This window comes from Pelobates fuscus, chromosome 3, assembly GCF_036172605.1.
Source record: "Pelobates fuscus isolate aPelFus1 chromosome 3, aPelFus1.pri, whole genome shotgun sequence".
Taxonomy (NCBI): Eukaryota; Metazoa; Chordata; class Amphibia; order Anura; family Pelobatidae; genus Pelobates; species Pelobates fuscus.
Window position 1 is genome coordinate 392,873,471 of NC_086319.1, and position 21,348 is coordinate 392,894,818.

At 43.2% G+C, this 21,348-nt stretch overlaps 2 non-coding genes across 2 annotated transcripts; both read left to right on the forward strand.

Moving 5' to 3' along the window:
* Positions 1 to 13,858: 13,858 nt before the first annotated feature.
* On the forward strand, positions 13,859 to 13,932 carry TRNAT-AGU (transfer RNA threonine (anticodon AGU)). The gene has a single exon. It is a non-coding gene; the product is annotated as a tRNA-Thr (tRNA).
* A 6,846-nt stretch (positions 13,933 to 20,778) lies between these two features.
* Positions 20,779 to 20,852, forward strand: TRNAT-AGU (transfer RNA threonine (anticodon AGU)). The gene has a single exon. It is a non-coding gene; the product is annotated as a tRNA-Thr (tRNA).
* Positions 20,853 to 21,348: the final 496 nt, after the last annotated feature.

Genomic DNA, 21,348 nt, shown 5'->3' on the forward strand with positions numbered 1-21,348 from the left:
CAGTTGTGCCCAATCCATATAACCTGCTTGCTTTAATTCCGGGCGGGGCTACCTACTTCACATTTTTGGATCTCAAAGATGCCTTCTTTTGCCTACGAATTGCTGCGGAAAGCCAGTGTATCTTTGCATTCCAATGGGAAAATGCTGTAACGGGCTCGAAACGCCAGATGACTTGGACAAGGTTGCCCCAAGGGTTTAAAAATCCACTTACCCTGTTTGGATCAGCTTTAAGTCAAGACTTACTGGATTTCAAGTCCATCCCAGGAGAATGTGTACTATTACAATATGTAGATGATTTGTTGATAGCGGCAGTTACAAGAGAGATATGTCAGCAAGCAACACATGATCTACTGCACATTCTTTGGAAGGCAGGATACAAGGTGTCCAGGAAGAAAGCCCAGTTGTGTCAGCCAACTGTCAAGTATCTGGGATTCCATATCTCTGAAGGTCAAAGGATAATGGGGCCAGAGAGAAAAGAAGCTGTATGCCAAATACCAATACCCAAGAATAGAAGACAAGCGCGAGAGTTCTAGGGGGCAGCAGGCTTCTGTAGGATATGGATTCCCAGTTATGTGATATTGGTGAAACCTCTTTATGTGGCTATCAAAGGTACAGAACACAATCCCTTCCTGTGGACCCCCGAACAGCAAAAGGCATTTGAAGATGTGAAGAAGGCATTGATGAGCGCCCCAGCATTAGGTCTACCTGATCATACACGCCCATTCTACTTATATGTACACGAGCAAAGAAGAATGGCTGTGGGAGTATTGACACAGTACTTGGGATCATGGCAATGACCTGTTGCATATATGTCCAAACAACTGGATGCAGTGGCCAGTGGTCTTCCACCTTGTCTAAGAGCCGTAGCTGCCGCCGCCCTGCTGGTAGCCGAAGCTGATAAGCTCACTCTGGGTCAGGAACTCTACGTGCGAGTCCCGCACGCAGTACAGACGTTGCTAGACTATAAAGGCAATAATTGGTTTAGTAATAGCCGCATGACTAAGTATCAAGCTATGTTATGTGAAAACCCGAGAGTGCACCTAGAGACTGTTCATACCTTGAATCCAGCTACCCTTTTGCCACAACCTACTGAGAGTCAACATGATTGCCTGGAGGTGATGGATGAAGTGTTTTCAAGTAGACCGGACCTTCATGATTTTCCCATCCAGAACCCTGATGTCCAGTACTATACGGACGGCAGTAGTTATGAGATATTACAACTACTGGAAGCCGTGTGGGAACCGAAAGAAGTTGGTATCATACATTGTTGAGCGCATCTGAAAGGTGATGGTGATGTAACAAAAGGAAATCGGATGGCAGATAATGCAGCCAAGCGTGCCGCTGAATCAGGAAAACAGGAGTATGTGGAACGTATAGTTGCTCTCATACCGACCCCTCTGTCTCAATGGACTCCAATTTATACAGCTCAAGAAGGAGAGTGGTTAAAGACTGAAACTGGGAAGTACCTGGAGAACAATTGGTATCAGTTAGAAGATGGAAGGATAGTTATTCCAGCATCGCTAGCCGTAGAAATTGTCCAGAATTATCACAATGGGACACATTCCAGGAGAGATAGTATGGAAAAATCTCTTAGGAAGCATTTCTACATACCAAGATTGTCCAACTTGACTCAAGCCATTGTACGAAGATGTGTGATATGTGCCAAGAACAACGCAAGGCAAGGTCCAGTGAAACCACCGGGAGTCCAGTATATGGGAGGACTCCCTATGTCTGATCTCCAAATAGACTATACGGTAATGCCTAAATCCGGAGGACATCGCTACCTACTAGTAGTTGTGTGTACCTACTCAGGATGGGTAGAAGCATGTCCTACTTGTACAGAGAATGCAGGAGAAGTTGTGAGATTTCTGTTTTGAGAAATAATACCCCGATATGGACTACCATGTTCTATAGGATCGGATAATGGTCCAGCCTTTGTTCACCAGTGCCTACAACAACTGACTCATATGCTCGGTATTAAGTGGAAACTTCATACGGCATATAGGTCTCAGAGCTCTGGGAAAGTGGAAAGGATGAACAGAACTATTAAGAACCAATTGGCAAAGATGTGTCAAGAAACTCAACTTAAGTGGAATGCTCTTTTGCCAATAGCTCTGTTGCACATTCGTAGTACACTTACCAGAAGGATGGGTCTCTCACCTTTTGAAATTATGTATGGGCGTCCACCTCCTGTACTTGGTAACTTAAGGGGGGATTTGAGTCAGTTGGGAGAAGGAGTTACCCGGCAGCAGGTTGTAGAGTTGGGAAAACTATTGAGGAGGTACAGAAATGGGTACAAGATAGATTACCTGTGAATATTTATCCACCTGTCCATTGTTATCATCCAGGAGATCAAGTTTGGATAAAGGAGTGGAACAGTGTACCGTTGGGGCCAAAGTGGAGGGGTCCTTATGTTGTTCTTTTGTCTACCCCTACAGCTATAAAGGTGGCTGAAGTGACTCCGTGGATTCATCACTCCAGGGTTAAACCAGCAGCAGTAGATTCTTGGCAAGCTACACCAGATCCAGAGAATTCCTGCAAGATCCGGTTAAAGCGTGTAACTCAGTCGGAGTGACGAGGAGATATTGGGACTTCTAGAGTAATCAAAGAGATCAGCAAGTAGGTGTTTTGACGGCCATAATAAAGCCTGACCACCTACCCACGTTACATAGCTAGGGTGTCTTGAAGGGACCTCTGTGAAGGGAAGAGAGGACTTGAAGGACTCCATTCCTTGCAGCCCTTACATCCTGGAAGCTGAGGTGCCATCGCACGGATGAAGAATTAGGATAAAGATGTCAGGAGAAATGCATTTGATAATGTGTATATTTGTGTTTTTAATTATTCAGGAAGGTAGAGGTACCGACACACCTGGCTGTGAGGTTTGCATTAAGACTACAAAAACAGGTAATCATATTTCCCAGACCCTTATTTGGCATTCACAATATGAGTGTAAAGGTTATGTATCTAAGTGTAGATACTTAGGTATAGATTATAGTGTATGCCTAAATGTTTTAGTCCAGAGTATCAACCCCGTACAATTTGGTTGACCCTTCGGAATGGAGACTCACAGGGGACCCTAATAAATAAGACAATACTAGAAACCGTACATTCTTCGGGTGTTCTGCTATTTGATGCATGTAAGGCGATATCAAGTGGTAGAAAACCGTGGAATGTATGTGGGGATCTTAAATGGGAAAGAATGTATGGGTCTAATGATAAGTATATTTGCCCCAGTAGTAAGAACAAGTATATAGATCCAAAATGCCCAAATAAGAATTATAACTATTGTCCATATTGGTCTTGTGTAGGGTGGGCAACTTGGGGACAGACAGTAGATAAGGATAAGGATATGATTGTTACTAAGTTGCCTACCAAACCATATTGTAAGTCTCTGGAGTGTAACCCAGTCTATATACTTATTAATAATCCTGAACAGTTTATAGATAGGTTCGGAAACTTATTTGGGTTCCAGATATATGGGACAGGTTTGGATCCTGGGACAATATTATTTATAGGGATAGAGACCGATACTGTGGCAGCCCAGACTCATCAGGTTTTCCATTCTTTCTACGAGGAGATGAGTGTAGAGAATAAGATCCCCCATAATGCTAAGAACTTGTTTATTGATCTAGCCGAGAGTATTGCTGGTAGTCTTAATGTAACCAACTGCTATGTGTGTGGAGGTACTAATATGGGAGACCAATGGCCCTGGGAATCAAAGGAGGTAATGTATTCCGGTTCTGAGGCAATTGAACAGATAACATATTCTCAAGCTAATTATCAAATGAGTGTTAGAGGAAAATCTGAGTGGCGATTAAAGACCTCCATTATAGGTTATGTTTGCATAGCAAGGAAAGGAATAATGTTTAATACATCTGTAGGAGAATTGACTTGTCTAGGGCAAAAAGCTTATGATGATGATACAAAGAATACAACTTGGTGGTCAGCTTCAAATGTCTCAGAACCACCTAACCCGTTTGCAAGTTATACCAATTTAAAGGATGTGTGGTTTGACCTATCTGCTACATCAAGTTGGAAAGCCCCAGCAAATTTGTACTGGATCTGTGGTAAGAAAGCCTATTCGGAGTTACCACAGGACTGGGAAGGGGCATGTGTGTTAGGTATGCTCAAACCATCCTTCTTCTTGTTGCCTATTGAAACAGGAGAGACTTTGGGAGTTAAGGTATATGATGTGAATTATAGAAAGAAAAGGGGACCCCTAGAGATAGGTACCTGGGAAGATAATGAGTGGCCTCCCCAGCGTATTATAGATTATTATGGGCCAGCTACGTGGGCAGAGGATGGTACTTTTGGATATAGAACCCCAATATATATGCTCAACCGTATTATAAGGTTACAGGCAGTGGTTGAGATAATTACCAATGAAACATCGCAAGCACTCAATCTCCTAGCGAAACATAATACTAGGATGAGGACAGCCGTTTACCAAAATAGATTAGCCTTGGATAACCTATTGGCAGTAGAGGGAGGTGTATGTGGGAAGTTTAACCTAAGCAATTGTTGTCTTCAAATAGATGATGAAGGGCAAGCAATAGCTGAGCTTACTAGCCATATGGTTAAACTAGCACATGTGCCTACCCAGGTATGGAAAGGGTATAATCCAAGAAGTTGGTTTGGTAATTGGTATGAGCAGTTTGGAGGACTTAAGGCATTGGTAGGTGGAGTCATGCTAATTTTGATGCTGTGCCTTCTCCTACCATGTCTGATTCCTTTGGTAGTTAGGTCTGTGCAGAGCATTATAGAGAATATAGCAGAGAGAAAGGCTGCTGCACAGATAATGGCTATATATAGGTATGAGGCTCTAAATCAAGGAGAATTAGTACAGGAAGAGGAATGTTGAGGGATTCGTATCTTTAGGGAGTCGCAAGGTCTGTTCTGATTCATGGCAACTTGAGGTGTAAGTAAGCATCTGGAATTATTATATATATCAGAAGCATCAAAGGGGGGAATGTGGTGGAATCTCAGTAAAAATAAATTTACTAGGACAAGATTGCCACGTGGTATGTGCACTTGCATATGTTGATGTATCGGTCGGTTGGTTGCACGTGGCAACGATACAATCAACAGTGTACTGAGCAAGTGTAGGAATACAGGATATACTGGTATTTCCCCTCCTCCATTGTTCTGGGCAAGCCATGTGGTCAAACAGGAATTTAGTCTCTATTCGGTTGATTAGATAAGAGTATGTGTAGGTTGAACTGATTATGGGAGGAGCTACATGCCTATATAAGGGACCTACACTGTATGATCAGGACTCAGACTTTGCTGTTTTTTGGTGACATTAGTCCCTCTGAGTCCCGGTCGGTGAATCGAATAAAGAATCTCTTCCTTCCTGAAGAAACTTGTGTCCATCTCTCTGTGCTCGGCTTCCATCAGTTTCTCCGGTATCAATATAGCACAGAGACGTGCTTTGGAAGCATAATATGTGCCCCCGGATTACAACTATAAGGCTCTACGTGAAGCCATCCCGTTGGCAACCATCTTTTTAATATCCAGCAAAGATTCCAAGAATTATTCAGCTGCTAATCTGATTTTGGCCATTAAGTAACAGTTCTCTTTTAAAACCTTTCTAAATATTTCCTTGCACATTCTCAATCTATAATTTGAAAGTCCTGAATACTCTCTCTCAATATGCTGGGACCTGTGATGGCAGCTGTGGACAAGACAGAGGCATGGGGAAGAAAGGCAATGGCCATCCATAAAAGTAACCAAAACCCAGACCCAAACACAGAACGCAGAGTTTGGTGAATTAGCTGCACAACTCAAGGCGGAGAAGGTGGTTTCCTATAGTACAATGTGTCCTGCAGAAGCAGCATTCAGCATTCTTTGTATACCCATGCTAGACATGGATAGTGGTCAGAAAAGAAAGTTCACTTTGGTAAAATTATCATGACTGAGGGAATTGAGTGAGGAAAGGGGAATAGAGTGGAGTATGAAAGGAGGGGGATCTTTTAGAGCTATAGTTATCCTCTATCAATTAATCAATCATTCAAGTTCCAATCTTGTGCCACTGGGACAAATGTAATCTTCAAAATTGAGACTGCCACGGCAAGTGTGGAAATGTAGTTTATTACCTTCAAAGCTGCAGGCAATATTTGATTGTTTGTTGATAACTGAGATGTATTTTCTATAAAGATGGATTGATGTCAATTAATCCTCCAATGATGTATCTCTTGAATAGAGAAAGGTCCAATCTGCCGCCATTTGGAAATCAGTAAAACAAGGCATGAGGCAGTATGTTGTGGCGCTGTTGTTTAGTTGGTTAAAGCGCCTGTCTATTTAACAGGAGATCCTGATTTCGAATCTCAGCAGTGCCTATTTTAGTTCTAGAATTGGAAAACTATCTTATGTCCCACATCATTCTTGCGTTATGGCACATAAATCACACAAGAACAACCACTATATATTAAATATATGTTGACTGAAAATTCATCAACCTAAAATTTGTATTTGCTTCTCTGGCAGTTTAAAAAGGAGATACTATATGTGTCTATCTTATTTACTTCACAGGGTCATTCTCAGTTTATTTGATCCCCTAGAATGTTTGATTAAACCTTCCTTTTTTTTCTTGTGAAAGCAAGGCCTTTTTCCCATCAACTTTCTTAAAGGGTTTTCCAAAGAAGACTTCTTCCAGGAGACATATAGCACAGAGACATGCTTTGGAAGCATAATCTGTGCCCCTGGATTACAACTATAAGGCTCTACGTGAAGCAAGTGAGAAAGCCATCCCGTTGGCAACCATCTTTTTAATATCCAGCAAAGATTCCAAGAATTATTCAGCTGCTTATCTGATTTTGGCCATTAAGTAACAGTTCTCTTTTAAAACCTTTCTAATTATTTCCTTGCACATTCTCAATCTATAATTTGAAAGTCCTGAATACTCTCTCTCAATATGCTGGGACCTGTGATGGCAGCTGTGGACAAGACAGAGGCATGGGGAAGAAAGGCAATGGCCATCCATAAAAGTAACCAAAACCCAGACCCAAACACAGAACGCAGAGTTTGGTGAATTAGCTGCACAACTCAAGGCGGAGAAGGTGGTTTCCTATAGTACAATGCGTCCTGCAGAGGCAGCATTTAGCATTCTTTGTATACCCATGCTAGACATGGATAGCGGTCAAAAAATAAAGTTCACTTTTGTAAAATTATCATGACTGAGGGAATTGAGTAGGTAAGGAGAATAGAGTGGAGTATGAAAGGAGGGGGATCTTTTAGAGCTATAGTTATCCTCTATCAATTAATCAATCTTTTCTTGTGAAAGCAAGGCCTTTTTCCCACCAACTTTCTCAAAGGGTTTTCCAAAGAAGACTTCTTCCAGGAGACATATAGCACAGAGACGTACTTTGGAAGCATAATCTGTGCCCCTGGATTACAACTATAAGGCTCTACGTGAAACAAGTGAGAAAGCCATCCCGTTGGCAACCATCTTTTTAATATCCAGCAAAGATTCCAAGAATTATTCAGCTGCTAATCTGATTTTGGCCATTAAGTAACAGTTCTCTTTTAAAACCTTTCTAAATATTTCCTTGCACATTCTCAATCTATAATTTGAAAGTCCTGAATACTCTCTCTCAATATGCAGGGACCTGTGATGGCAGCTGTGGACAAGACGGAGGCATGGTGAAGAAAGGCAATGGCCATCCATAAAAGTAACCAAAACCCAGACCCAAACACAGAACGCAGAGTTTGGTGAATTAGCTGCACAACTCAAGGTGGAGAAGGTGGTTTCCTACAGTACAATGTGTCCTGCAGAGGCAGCATTTAGCATTCTTTGTATACCCATGCTAGACATGGATAGCGGTCAAAAAGAAAGTTCACTTTGGTAAAATTATCATGACTGAGGGAATTGAGTGAGGAAAGGAGAATAGAGTGGAGTATGAAAGGAGGGGGATCTTTTAGAGCTATAGTTATCCTCTATCAATTAATCAATCATTCAAGTTCCAATCATGTGCCAATGGGACAAAGTTAATCTTCAAAACTGATACTGCCAGGGGGGCGGAGTTAACTGCCGAGCAGGAAAGTCGCACAGCACATGGGCTCCCGCTACACTAGCCAACAAAATATAAAAAATAGCCGTTTTCCACTTCTAAACCGGCAACCTCTTCGGCTCAAGAGAGTGACAGGCAACTCGCCATCAAGATGGGGCGCAAATCGAAGAAGCCCAGACCAGACAAACCGAGACAGGGCCCCAACATTGCGGAACTCTTGCGGCAAACGCAGGGGGCGTCTAGGCCCAAAATGGCCGCTTACCCTGAAACCTTCTCTGAACTCTCGGATGACTTCTCCTCTGGGGAGGAAACGCCAGACCTACCCCAGATGGCAGCACCTCAGCCGATTGTCCGGGTAGCAGACACCTCACCGGTAACAACGGAGGTCCTTAAGTCTCTATTAGCCGACCTTCAAAAAACTCTCCAAACGGACATGGCGTCCCTCCGGGCCGACATCCAAGGCCTAACGGGAAGAATCGGAACTCTGGAGGCATCTACGACTACCCACACATCACAGATCGCTGCACTACAGCGAGAGGTGCAAGGCCTCAAAAGCCAGAACGCAAGGCATGAGTGCCAGTTCGCAGCCATAGAGGACGCAAGGCGGGCCAAAAATTTGAAAATCAGAGGCATCCCGGAAGATATTCAGGCCGCGGAGCTTCCACATATGCTAAGGCGGCTACTAACGGCACTGTTACCGCCGCGACAAGCCAAAGCAGCGCTGCTGGACGGCTTCTTCCGAGCTACAAAACCGGCAAAGGCACCTACCACGGCACCCCGAGACCTCATCATACGCTTCCAGCACCACAAGGACAAGATGGCGGTCGTCGCAGCAACCAGGGAATGCTCCCCTTACAAGTTTGAATCAATGTCTCTCTCGTTTTACGCTGACCTAACCGGTAGTACACTCGCTTGGCGCCGGTCGTTCAAGCCATTTACAAAGCTGCTGCAACAGCAAGAAATGCCATACAGATGGCTGAAGACACGTGCCATATGGCTCCAGAAGGGTGAGACCAGCTACACTATAAGCTCCCTTGAAGACGCGACAGCTTTGCTACCCACCCTGGGCCTGCCTACAGACTCTCTTCAACCTACGGAGAACCTAACAGAGCCTACTCCGACTCACCAGTGGAACCCTGACCGGGTAAAACCCTTTGTCCCACGCAGAGCGGAACGGAACCGAACTGAGGCTACAGCAACATGAAGCAACCAAGCCCCGATGTGGACTCTTTGTTGACCCATTGGACTATCTTTATTTTATTATTTCGTTATGCATTATTGTGTTTCATTTTTTTATCGTTAGCTCCTCCATATAATGTTACTAACTGGACGAGACACTACGCCCTACATCCACCGTCTGACTGACATTTCAGCCACGATCCATCCTCTCCCCCCCCCCGCCTGACAGGAGAACGACATAGTACGAGCGACTACACTACTGTGTAGGGCACCTACCCCCTGAATTCTACTCACAATAAGGTATGGCCCGCATAGCTCCACACACATACTCTGACCCGAACAGGGACCCACAGCCACGACTGACCTCAGACTAACTAAAGGCTCTAACGGCCCGAGGAACCCAACCGAGTCGTTGAGTCCCCATCACAGAACCGGGCACACACCCCTAGCCACGAGATAACACGTACTAGACCGAGACAAAAATATAAAAAGTGTGAGAATTATCAGGCCACACAAATGTAAATTAATATTTTTGAATTAATCTCTGGCACAAGCTGTTGTGGCTGTGCAATGCTGTATGTTCCTCTTTGCACAATCAAAATAAAGAATAAAAAAAAAAAAAAAAAACTGATACTGCCACGGCCAGTGTGGAAATGTAGTTTATTACGTTCATAGCTGTGGGCAATATTTGAATGTTTGTTGACAACTGAGATGTATTTGCTATAAAGATGGATTGATGTCAATTAATCCTCCAATGATGTATCTCTTGGATAGAGAAAGGTCCAATCTGCCACCATTTGGAAAACGTAAAACAAGGCATGAGCAAGTATGTTGTGCTGCTGTGGCTTAGTTGGTTAAAGTGCCTGTCTAATAAACAGGAGATCCTGAGTTCGAATCTTAGCAGTGCCTATTGTAGCTCTAGAATTGGAAAACTATCTTATGTCCCTCATCATTATTGCACCGAATCTACATCTCTTGCGTTATGGCACATAAATCACACAAGAACAACCACTATATATTAAATATATGTTGACTGAAAATTCATCAACCTAAAATTTGTATTTGCTTCTCTGGCAGTTAAAAAAGGAGATACTATATGTGTCTATCTTATTTACTTCACAGGGTCATTCTCAGTTTATTTGATCCCCTAGAATGTTTGAGTAAACCTTCTTTTTTTTTCTTGCGAAAGCAAGGCCTTTTTCCCACCAACTTTCTCAAAGGGTTTTCCAAAGAAGACTTCTTCCAGGAGACATATAGCACAGAGACGTACTTTGGAAGCATAATCTGTGCCCCTGGATTACAACTATAAGGCTCTACGTGAAACAAGTGAGAAAGCCATCCCGTTGGCAACCATCTTTTTAATATCCAGCAAAGATTCCAAGAATTATTCAGCTGCTAATCTGATTTTGGCCATTAAGTAACAGTTCTCTTTTAAAACCTTTCTAAATATTTCCTTGCACATTCTCAATATATAATATGAAAGTCTTGAATACTCTCTCTCAATATGCTGGGACCTGTGATGGCAGCTGTGGACAAGACGGAGGCATGGGGAAGAAAGGCAATGGCCATCCATAAAAGTAACCAAAACCCAGACCCAAACACAGAACGCAGAGTTTGGTGAATTAGCTGCACAACTCAAGGCGGAGAAGGTGGTTTCCTATAGTACAATGTGTCCTGCAGAGGCAGCATTTAGCATTCTTTGTATACCCATGCTAGACATTGATAGCGGTCAAAAAAGAAAGTTCACTTTGGTAAAATTATCATGACTGAGGGAATTGAGTGAGGAAAGGAGAATAGAGTGGAGTATGAAAGGAGGGGGATCTTTTAGAGCTATAGTTATCCTCTATCAATTAATCAATCATTCAAGTTCCAATCTTGTACCACTGGGACAAAGTTAATCTTCAAAACTGATACTGCGACGGCCAGTGTGGAAATGTAGTTTATTACCTTCATAGCTGCGGACAATATTTGAATGTTTGTTGACAACTGAGATGTATTTGCTATAAAGATGGATTGATGTCAATTAATCCTCCAATGATGTATCTCTTGAATAGAGAAAGGTCCAATCTGCCACCATTTGGAAAACGTAAAACAAGGCATGAGCAAGTATGTTGTGCTGCTGTGGATTAGTTGGTTAAAGTGCCTGTCTAATAAACAGGAGATCCTGAGTTCAAATCTCAGCAGTGCCTATTTCAGCTCTAGAATTGGAAACCTATCTTATGTCCCTCATCATTATTGCACCGAATCTACATCTCTTGCGTTATGGCACATAAATCACACAAGAACAACCACTATATATTAAATATATGTTGACTGAAAATTCATCAACCTAAAATTTGTATTTGCTTCTCTGGCAGTTTAAAAAGAATATAATATATGTGTCTGTCTTATTTACTTCACAGGGTCATTCTCAGTTTATTTGATACCCTAGAATGTTTGATTAAACCTTCTTTTTTTTTCTTGCGAAAGCAAGGCCTTTTTCCCACCAACTTTCTCAAAGGGTTTTCCAAAGAAGACTTCTTCCAGGAGACATATAGCACAGAGACGTACTTTGGAAGCATAATCTGTGCCCCTGGATTACAACTATAAGGCTCTACGTGAAACAAGTGAGAAAGCCATCCCGTTGGCAACCATCTTTTTAATATCCAGCAAAGATTCCAAGAATTATTCAGCTGCTAATCTGATTTTGGCCATTAAGTAACAGTTCTCTTTTAAAACCTTTCTAAATATTTCCTTGCACATTCTCAATATATAATATGAAAGTCCTGAATACTCTCTCTCAATATGCTGGGATCTGTGATGGCAGCTGTGGACAAGACGGAGGCATGGTGAAGAAAGGCAATGGCCATCCATAAAAGTAACCAAAACCCAGACCCAAATACAGAACGCAGAGTTTGGTGAATTAGCTGCACAACTCAAGGCGGAGAAGGTGGTTTCCTATAGTACAATGTGTCCTGCAGAGGCAGCATTTAGCATTCTTTGTATACCCATGCTAGACATAGATAGCGGTCAAAAAAGAAAGTTCACTTTGTTAAAATTATCATGACTGAGGGAATTGAGTGAGGAAAGGAGAATAGAGTGGAGTATGAAAGGAGGGGGATCTTTTAGAGCTATAGTTATCCTCTATCAATTAATCAATCATTCAAGTTCCAATCTTGTGCCACTGGGACAAAGTTAATCTTCAAAACTGATACTGCCACGGCCAGTGTGGAAATGTAGTTTATTACCTTCATAGCTGCGGGCAATATTTGAATGTTTGTTGACAACTGAGATGTATTTGCTATAAAGATGGATTGATGTCAATTAATCCTCCAATGATGTATCTCTTGGATAGAGAAAGGTCCAATCTGCCACCATTTGGAAAACGTAAAACAAGGCATGAGCCAGTATGTTGTGCTGCTGTGGCTTAGTTGGTTAAAGTGCCTGTCTAGTAAACAGGAGATCCTAAGTTCGAATCTCAGCAGTGCCTATTTTAGCTCTAGAATTGGAAAACTATCTTATGTCCCTCATCATTATTGCACCGAATCTACATCTCTTGCGTTATGGCACATAAATCACACAAGAACAACCACTATATTTTAAATATATGTTGACTGAAAATTCCTCAACTACAATTTGTATTTGCTTCTCTGGCAGTTTAAAAAGGAGATAATATATGTGTCTATCTTATTTACTTCACAGGGTCATTCTCAGTTTATTTGATCCCCTAGAATGTTTGATTAAACCTTCTTTTTTTTCTTGTGAAAGCAAGGCCTTTTTCGCATCAACTTTCTCAAAGGGTTTTCCAAAGAAGACTTCTTCCAGGAGACATATAGCACAGAGACGTGCTTTGGAAGCATAATCTGTGCCCCCGGATTACAACTATAAGGCTCTACGTGAAGCAAGTGAGAAAGCCATCCCGTTGGCAACCATCTTTTTAATATCCAGCAAAGATTCCAAGAATTATTCAGCTGCTAATCTGATTTTGGCCATTAAGTAACAGTTCTCTTTTAAAACCTTTCTAAATATTCCCTTGCACATTCTCAATCTATAATTTGAAAGTCCTGAATACTCTCTCTCAATATGCTGGGACCTGTGATGGCAGCTGTGGACAAGACGGAGGCATGGGGAAGAAAGGCAATGGCCATCCATAAAAGTAACCAAAACCCAGACCCAAACACAGAACGCAGAGTTTGGTGAATTAGCTGCACAACTCAAGGTGGAGAAGGTGGTTTCCTATAGTACAATGTGTCCTGCAGAGGCAGCCTTTAGCATTCTTTGTATACCCATGCTAGACATGGATAGCGGTCAAAAAGAAAGTTCACTTTGGTAAAATTATCATGACTGAGGGAATTGAGTGAGGAAAGGAGAATAGAGTGGAGTATGAAAGGAGGGGGATCTTTTAGAGCTATAGTTATCCTCTATCAATTAATCAATCATTCAAGTTCCAATCATGTGCCATTGGGACAAAGTTAATCTTCAAAACTGATACTGCCACGGCCAGTGTGGAAATGTAGTTTATTACGTTCATAGCTGCGGGCAATATTTGAATGTTTGTTGACAACTGAGATGTATTTGCTATAAAGATGGATTGATGTCAATTAATCCTCCAATGATGTATCTCTTGGATAGAGAAAGGTCCTCTGCCACCTCTTGGAAAATGTAAAACAAGGCGTGAGCAAGTATGTTGTGGTGCTGTGGCTTAGTTGGTCAAAGTGCCTGTCTAGTAAACAGGAGATCCTGAGTTCGAATCTCAGCAGCGCCTATTTTAGCTCTAGAATTGGAAAACTATCTTATGTCCCTCATCATTATTGCACCGAATCTACATCTCTTGCGTTATGGCACATAAATCACACAAGAACAACCACTATATATTAAATATATGTTGACTGAAAATTCATCAACCTAAAATTTGTATTTGCTTCTCTGGCAGTTTAAAAAGGAGATAATATATGTGTCTATCTTATTTACTTCACAGGGTCATTCTCAGTTTATTTGATCCCCTAGAATGTTTGATTAAACCTTCTTTTTTTTTCTTGTGAAAGCAAGGCCTTTTTCCCATCAACTTTCTCAAAGGGTTTTCCAAAGAAGACTTCTTCCAGGAGACATATAGCACAGAGACGTGCTTTGGAAGCATAACCTGTGCCCCCGGATTACCACTATAAGGCTCTACGTGAAGCAAGTGAGAAAGCCATCCCGTTGGCAACCATCTTTTTAATATCCAGCAAAGATTCCAAGAATTATTCAGCTGCTAATCTGATTTTGGCCATTAAGTAACAGTTCTCTTTTAAAACCTTTCTAAATATTTCCTTGCACATTCTCAATATATAATTTGAAAGTCCTGAATACTCTCTCTCAATATGCTGGGACCTGTGATGGCAGCTGTGGACAAGACGGAGGCATGGGGAAGAAAGGCAATGGCCATCCATAAAAGTAACCAAAACCCAGACCCAAACACAGAACGCAGAGTTTGGTGAATTAGCTGCACAACTCAAGGCGGAGAAGGTGGTTTCCTATAGTACAATGTTTCCTGCAGAGGCAGCATTTAGCATTCTTTGTATACCCATGCTAGACATGGATAGCGGTCAAAAAAGAAAGTTCACTTTGGTAAAATTATCATGACTGAGGGAATTGAGTGAGGAAAGGAGAATAGAGTGGAGTATGAAAGGAGGGGGATCTTTTAGAGCTATAGTTATCCTCTATCAATTAATCAATCATTCAAGTTCCAATCTTGTGCCACTGGGACAAAGTTAATCTTCAAAACTGATACTGCCACGGCCAGTGTGGAAATGTAGTTTATTACGTTCATAGCTGCGGGCAATATTTGAATGTTTGTTGACAACTGAGATGTATTTGCTATAAAGATGGATTGATGTCAATTTTTTTTCAAATTGACATATGATTTTATTTTCTTGTTTGTCATATTTAGTTCACGGCGCCTGCTCGCCAGGGTACAGAAAGAAAAAAGGGTTACTTGTGCAGGAACATTCGGGTACAGCATAGGGTATTTACATATATTTTTCACAAGTTATTGTCCTCAACTCAGCGGTCTCAGCTATGTTTTGTGACTTCTTTAACTCTGGGAACCTATTCCCTGACTACCTCCCTCCTTCTACCCGTGAATGGTTTCGCTTGGGTTCTCTTGCCCGTCTAACATGGCCAGTGGATTGGAATTATTAGCGCAGCTGGATTCAGTATCTGCCGTGCCCCCAGACCTGTTCCGGTAATACCTCTATGAGTTTTCTATTATCACCTTGTCTAGGTTGCCCTTGGGGTTGACAGAGTGCATTCATTGGCGGCCAGTTTCTTATATTCCTTCCACCTCTCTCCCGCTATTGTTGTGTGCCTTTGTGGTGTCAGATATTTAGCAGCCATTAACTCATATTCCCAATTTATTGTGGTTTGAGTAATGAGGGCCTCCTTTGATGGAGTCGCTGTGGACTTCCATGCCCTGGCCACAAGCGTCACCGCTGCTATCAGCAGTTGAAAGATTAGTTTGCTCTCCACCTTGTCTAAGGTCCCCGGTAACATAAAAAGTACACATTGTTCAAGGTTTAGCGGCCACCCTCTGCCTAACAGTTGTACCGCCATGTCCTCTACCATTTCCCAGAGTGGTTTCAATCTTGAACAGGACCACCATATATGTGTCATTGTACCTCCCTGGATCCCGCACCTCCAGCAGACGTTAGATGTGTTTGGGTAAATCCTTGCTAGCCTTTCAGGTACCATATACCATCTGTACTGAAGTTTTCTAACTATCTCTAGATGTGCGGTGCACCTTGTATTACCCTTGTGGATGTTGAATGCCTTTTCCCAGGTAGGTTTCGGTATGGTGTAACCATGCCTCTTGGAATGCCTCTTGGAATTGTAGTGTGGTCCCTGACTCCACTTGTTGGAGCTCGTTATATAATGCTGATAGGATCTGTTTGGCCGGTTTGGGCGCCAGGCATAATTGTTTTATTCTCTGTGTTGGTTGGTGTGTCAGGTCTCGTATCTTGACCCCCCCAAGGAATGACTTGGCTTGTAGGTATGGGAAAATAGCTTTGTTGGGTAGATTATATAGACTTTGGATCTCAGGGAAAGATTTAATCATCCCTTTCGTGCATAAGTGTTGGATAGTGGTGCATCCTCCCTCCTGCCAAGGTTTGTGGTCAAATGTTTGGATTCCCATCGCCAGTGCAGATATTGGGGTTTGTGGCGATAGGTCTCCCTCAGGTTCCCCCCCAAGTGTTAACTCGTCCCAAAGTTTCAGGGTCAGTGAGGTGGTCGGCAAGGGGTCCATGTGTGGTGGGCGGTTTTTGTGTGGGAGCCAAAACAGGTTATAGAGATCTCGTCCCCCCACCCAGTATGCCTCTAGCTGTGTCCATTGTGGGGCCTCTCCTCGTACTGTGGACACTTTGACCGCAGTTAGTTGGGCTGCTTTGTAGTATGTGTAGATGTTGGGCAATCCCAGCCCCCCCTCCTTTGTCGAGCGTTGTAAGGTGGAGGATGCTACTCTAGGTTTTTTCCTTGCCCATACGAAGCGTGTGAATAGACTTTGTATAGCATTTAAGTAGGATTTCGGCAGGTGTATGGGGAGTGTTCTGAATAGGTATTGTAGTTTTGGCAATAACATCATCTTTATTGCTGCCATTCTGCCCACCCAGGATAGGAATTTACCTTCCCAACTATCTAACGTTTTTGCCAGCCCCTTCTGGAGTTTTACGTAGTTTTTGTCCAGGAGTTTGTGTAGGCTTGTTGGGATGTCTATTCCCAGGAAAGTAATATGGTCTGCCCTCCAGTCAAATTTAAATGCTGTCTTGAGTCTGTCGAGGGTGTCAGTCTGTATTCCTATCCCTATCGCTTGTGTCTTAGTGATGTTTAGCTTGTAGTACGAATGACGACCGTATTCAGTGATGGTGTCCACCAGGTTAGGGAGGGATATATGTGGCTGTGTTAGAGTGAGTAATATATCGTCAGCAAATAAGTTTGCTTTATACTCCCTATCGCCTACTTTTACCCCATGTATTGAGGTATGTTGTCTTATAGCTTCTGCCAGTGGCTCCAGGGCTAGTACATATAGGAGCGGAGAAAGCGGGCACCCCTGCCTCGAGCCATTAGTTATCTCGAGTGGGTCCGATACGAAACAAATCCCACTTGGTCATTGTGGATGATGGTTGGGATTATATCGCCGAGTCTTTGGGCATATATTTTTGCATACAATTTAGCGTCCGTATTTAATAAGGAGATAGGGCGGAAATTTTGGGGGCAGGTGGGAGGCTTCCCTGGTTTCGGGATGGTTATAATGTGTGCCACCAGTGTTTCTTGTAGTTGTTGGCCTATTTTTGTGGCTTTGTTAAATGCTTTAGTTAAGTGTGGCGTAAGGGTGTTGTTAAATATCTTGTAATAGCAATTTGCAAAGCCATCAGGTCCTGGGGCTTTGTTTGTCGGTAACTTCTGAATCACCTCCGTCACCTCTTTTTCGGTGATGGGTGATGATAGGGCCTGGCTTTGTTGTGTTGTGAGTGTGGGTAATGGGATCTTGCTCAGATAGTCATTAATGGCTAAAGGCCGTGGTTGAGGAGTGAGCGTATCGTCCGCTAGGTTGTACAGAGAGGTATAGTATTTGGCAAAGACATTGCCGATGTCTTTAGGTGCTGTGATCTTATGCCCACTCTCCGATTGGAGGTACGCTATCTTTTGCTTGGATTGTATTGTCTTGAGTCGTTGGGTGACTAGTTTGCTAGCCCTGTTGCCCTGTGTGTATTGAGTTGCTTTGAGTTTGTGTAGGAGCTGACCTGTTCTATCTAATGCTTGTTTGTGGATGTCTCGTGTAATCTGGGTAATGCGTTTTTTTAAATCTTGTGTCGGGCTCTTTTGGTTTAGAATAGTAAGGTCTGCTAGTTCTTTCTGCCATTTACGCCTTTGGGCTTCTGATTGTCTCTTAAGGTAGGCAGCTCTTTGTATCAGTAGGCCACGGGCCACCGACTTATGGGCTTGCCATATTGTGTTATATGAGATGTCTTCTGTATTGTTTTCTCTAAAGTATTGCTGTATTCCCAGCTCTAATGACTTCTGGAATTGTTGGTCGGCTAAGAGGGAACCATTTAGTCTCCAGGGGCTTCTATGTGAGGAGTCATAAATGTCAGTCAGGGTAACCACCATCGGTGCATGATCGGACCAGGTAATCTGTTTGATGGTACTCTCCTGTACTTGGTCTAAGTATCGCCCTGCTATCAAAATTCCATCTATCCTGGAATATGAATTATGGACCGTAGAGAAGAATGTATAGCCTCTCTCCCCAATATGTGTTGCTCTCCATGTATCATAATAGTGGTATGAGTGTAGTAGTTTCTGTATTGCTCTACCTTGTCTTTTGAGTGTTCTCATCCTAGGAGCAGTAGGCGGCACTGTGGTGTCCATCGAGGGATCTATAACATGGTTGAGGTCGCCACAGATCACGCTAACACCTTTCTGCATCTTTTCTACCATGTGGAGCACTTTGTGTATAAAATTCCTTTGCTCTGAGTTCGGGGTATAAATGCAAGTGACTGTATATGTAACATCATTGAAAGTGCCCACTACACAGACATATCTGCCCCCTTCATCTATTTCCACCTGGTGGAGTTCAAAGGACACGTCTTTATTTATGAGAATGGAAGCTCCTTTGGACTTGTTTGAGTGCGTGGCGTGAAACTGGTGTGGGTAGTCTCGTACAAATAGGGGGGAGTGTGCATCTGTTTTAAAGTGCGTTTCTTGTAGGCAAACTATATCTGGTTTGTTGTGCCTCAGGTCATGATACAATAGGCTGCATTTGGAGGGGCTGTTAAGACCTCTGGTGTTGTGAGAGTATATTTTCATGGGGGTTTTTTGTCAGTTTTCTGCTTTTTCTTTTGTGTTAGATATCTGATGTGAGGGAGAGCCACCCTACCCAGCCGGTTCGAACCGGGTGGTCCCTCCTTGTTACCTCTGAGTGAGACGGTGGGTTGAGGATTAGTGCCGTGTAATTGTACCCTGTGACAAACGTTGGGGTGAAACCTTATCAATATAACTAGATAACTTAACAAAACTAAACAAGGTACCATGTATTTGGCTTGGCTCCTGCCTGAGGTGCCCTGGGGGAGGAAGCGATACGCTTCCAAGCCTGCGAGGAGCTTGTGTGTGGCCTGCTCGCTACTAGTTGTTCTCTATTACCCTTAACGGTGATGTTGGTGGCAGTATACTAGGGGAGGGATGCGGCTACGCTGCTTACCCTTAAACCCTAGGGTGCTCTCCTTTGCGACTTGAACTCATTACCCTTAGCTTATCATCCCCTTGTCTATTTTCCCAACGTCCTAAACATCCTTTTATATTTTTATAGCAGGAACTAGGGTGAAATGCAATAAGGTAAGATAAAACTATGTAACACAAAGTCCCATTGTCCTTGCATATTACTTGCCACTCTCGTTGGGCGCCACTATTTGTTCCTGGTCACTTTGCGCCACGACGGCGGCGGCTCGCTTCGTTGTGGTGTCTGTTCTGTGGGCTGCGGGATGTTCAGGCCCCATATTTGTAGTGCCTTTAGGCCCGCTTCTGGCGTTCCCATGGCTGTGATCTTGCCGTCGTGAGCTACCAGGAGCTTGACTGGAAAGCCCCACCGGTACGGTTTCTTGTGCTGTCGGAGTATCTCTGTTATGGGGGCAAAGGTCTTCCTTTTTCTCAGGGTTGCTGCTGAGATGTCTGCGTAGATTGCAATTCCTTGGTATGGCACTGGGAGTGTTGGGCGTTGTCTGCTGGATTTCATAATGACCTCCTTGACATGGAAGAAATGGAGTCGCACCAACACATCTCTCGGCGCCTCTGTCCTCAAGAAGCTGGGCTTAGGGACCCTGTGGTAGCGGTCCAGCAAAAGCATGTCTTGGGGCATGTCTGGTGCTAAGAGTTTAAAGAGGCCTTGTAGATAGGCATGGAGATCGGCTGGTCCTACCTCTTCCAGGATGCCCCTTAGTCGGAGGTTATTGCGGCGTGATCTGTCCTCTATATCGGCCATTTTATTTTCAAAGGCCATCATGCTATCTCGCATTTCTTCAATTTCTGTGTGCAGGGCATTATAGGCCTCCGCCTGGTCCGCCATTTTGTCTTCTAGTGTCGACGTCCTATTACCCAGGTCTTGGACTTCCGACCTGATTTCTTTCAGGGATGTCTGTATGGTACACTGCAACTTATCGTGCATATCATCTAGCAGGCGCTGCAGTATCCCCTGGGTCACTGGTTGCTCTGCCGGCGGGCAGTCATGTGTGCTTCCTGTTTCTTCCTCTGCGCCATCTTGCGCTCCGTCCTGCGCGCCCATTTGCTTAGTGTGAGTGTTTCTTACATTGAAGAAATTATTCTTCTCTCCTCTTTCTCCCTGACGCCTGCCCTTCTGTTGGGACATCGTTGCAGGTAGTTTTCACGGTGCCGGGTGTTCGTAACGCTGAGTTTCGGCCACTGTAGCACGGAGCTACTCAAACATGCGTCTGCTCCGGTTGCGCTCCAGGCCACGCCCCTCGGATTGATGTCAATTAATCCTCCAATGATGTATCTCTTGGATAGAGAAAGGTCCAATCTGCCACCATTTGGAAAACGTAAAACAAGGCATGAGCCAGTATGTTGTGGTGCTGTGGTTTAGTTGGTTAAAGCGCCTGTCTAGTAAACAGGAGATCCTGAGTTCGAATCTCAGCAGTGCCTATTTTAGCTCTAGAATTGGAAAACTATCTTATGTCCCTCATCATTATTGCACCGAATCTACATCTCTTGCATTATGGCACATAAATCACACAAGAACAACCACTATATATTAAATATATGTTGACTGAAAATTCATCAACCTAAAATTTGTATTTGCTTCTCTGGCAGTTTAAAAAGGAGATACTATATGTGTCTATCTTATTTACTTCACAGGGTCATTCTCAGTTTTTTTGATCCCCTAGAATGTTTGATTAAACCTTCTTTTTTTTTTTCTTGTGAAAGCAAGGCCTTTTTCCCATCAACTTTCTCAAAGGGTTTTCCAAAGAAGACTTCTTCCAGGAGACATATAGCACAGAGACATGCTTTGGAAGCATAATCTGTGCCCCCGGATTACAACTATAAGGCTCTACGTGAAGCAAGTGAAAAAGCCATCCCGTTGGCAACCATCTTTTTAATATCCAGCAAAGATTCCAAGAATTATTCAGCTGCTAATCTG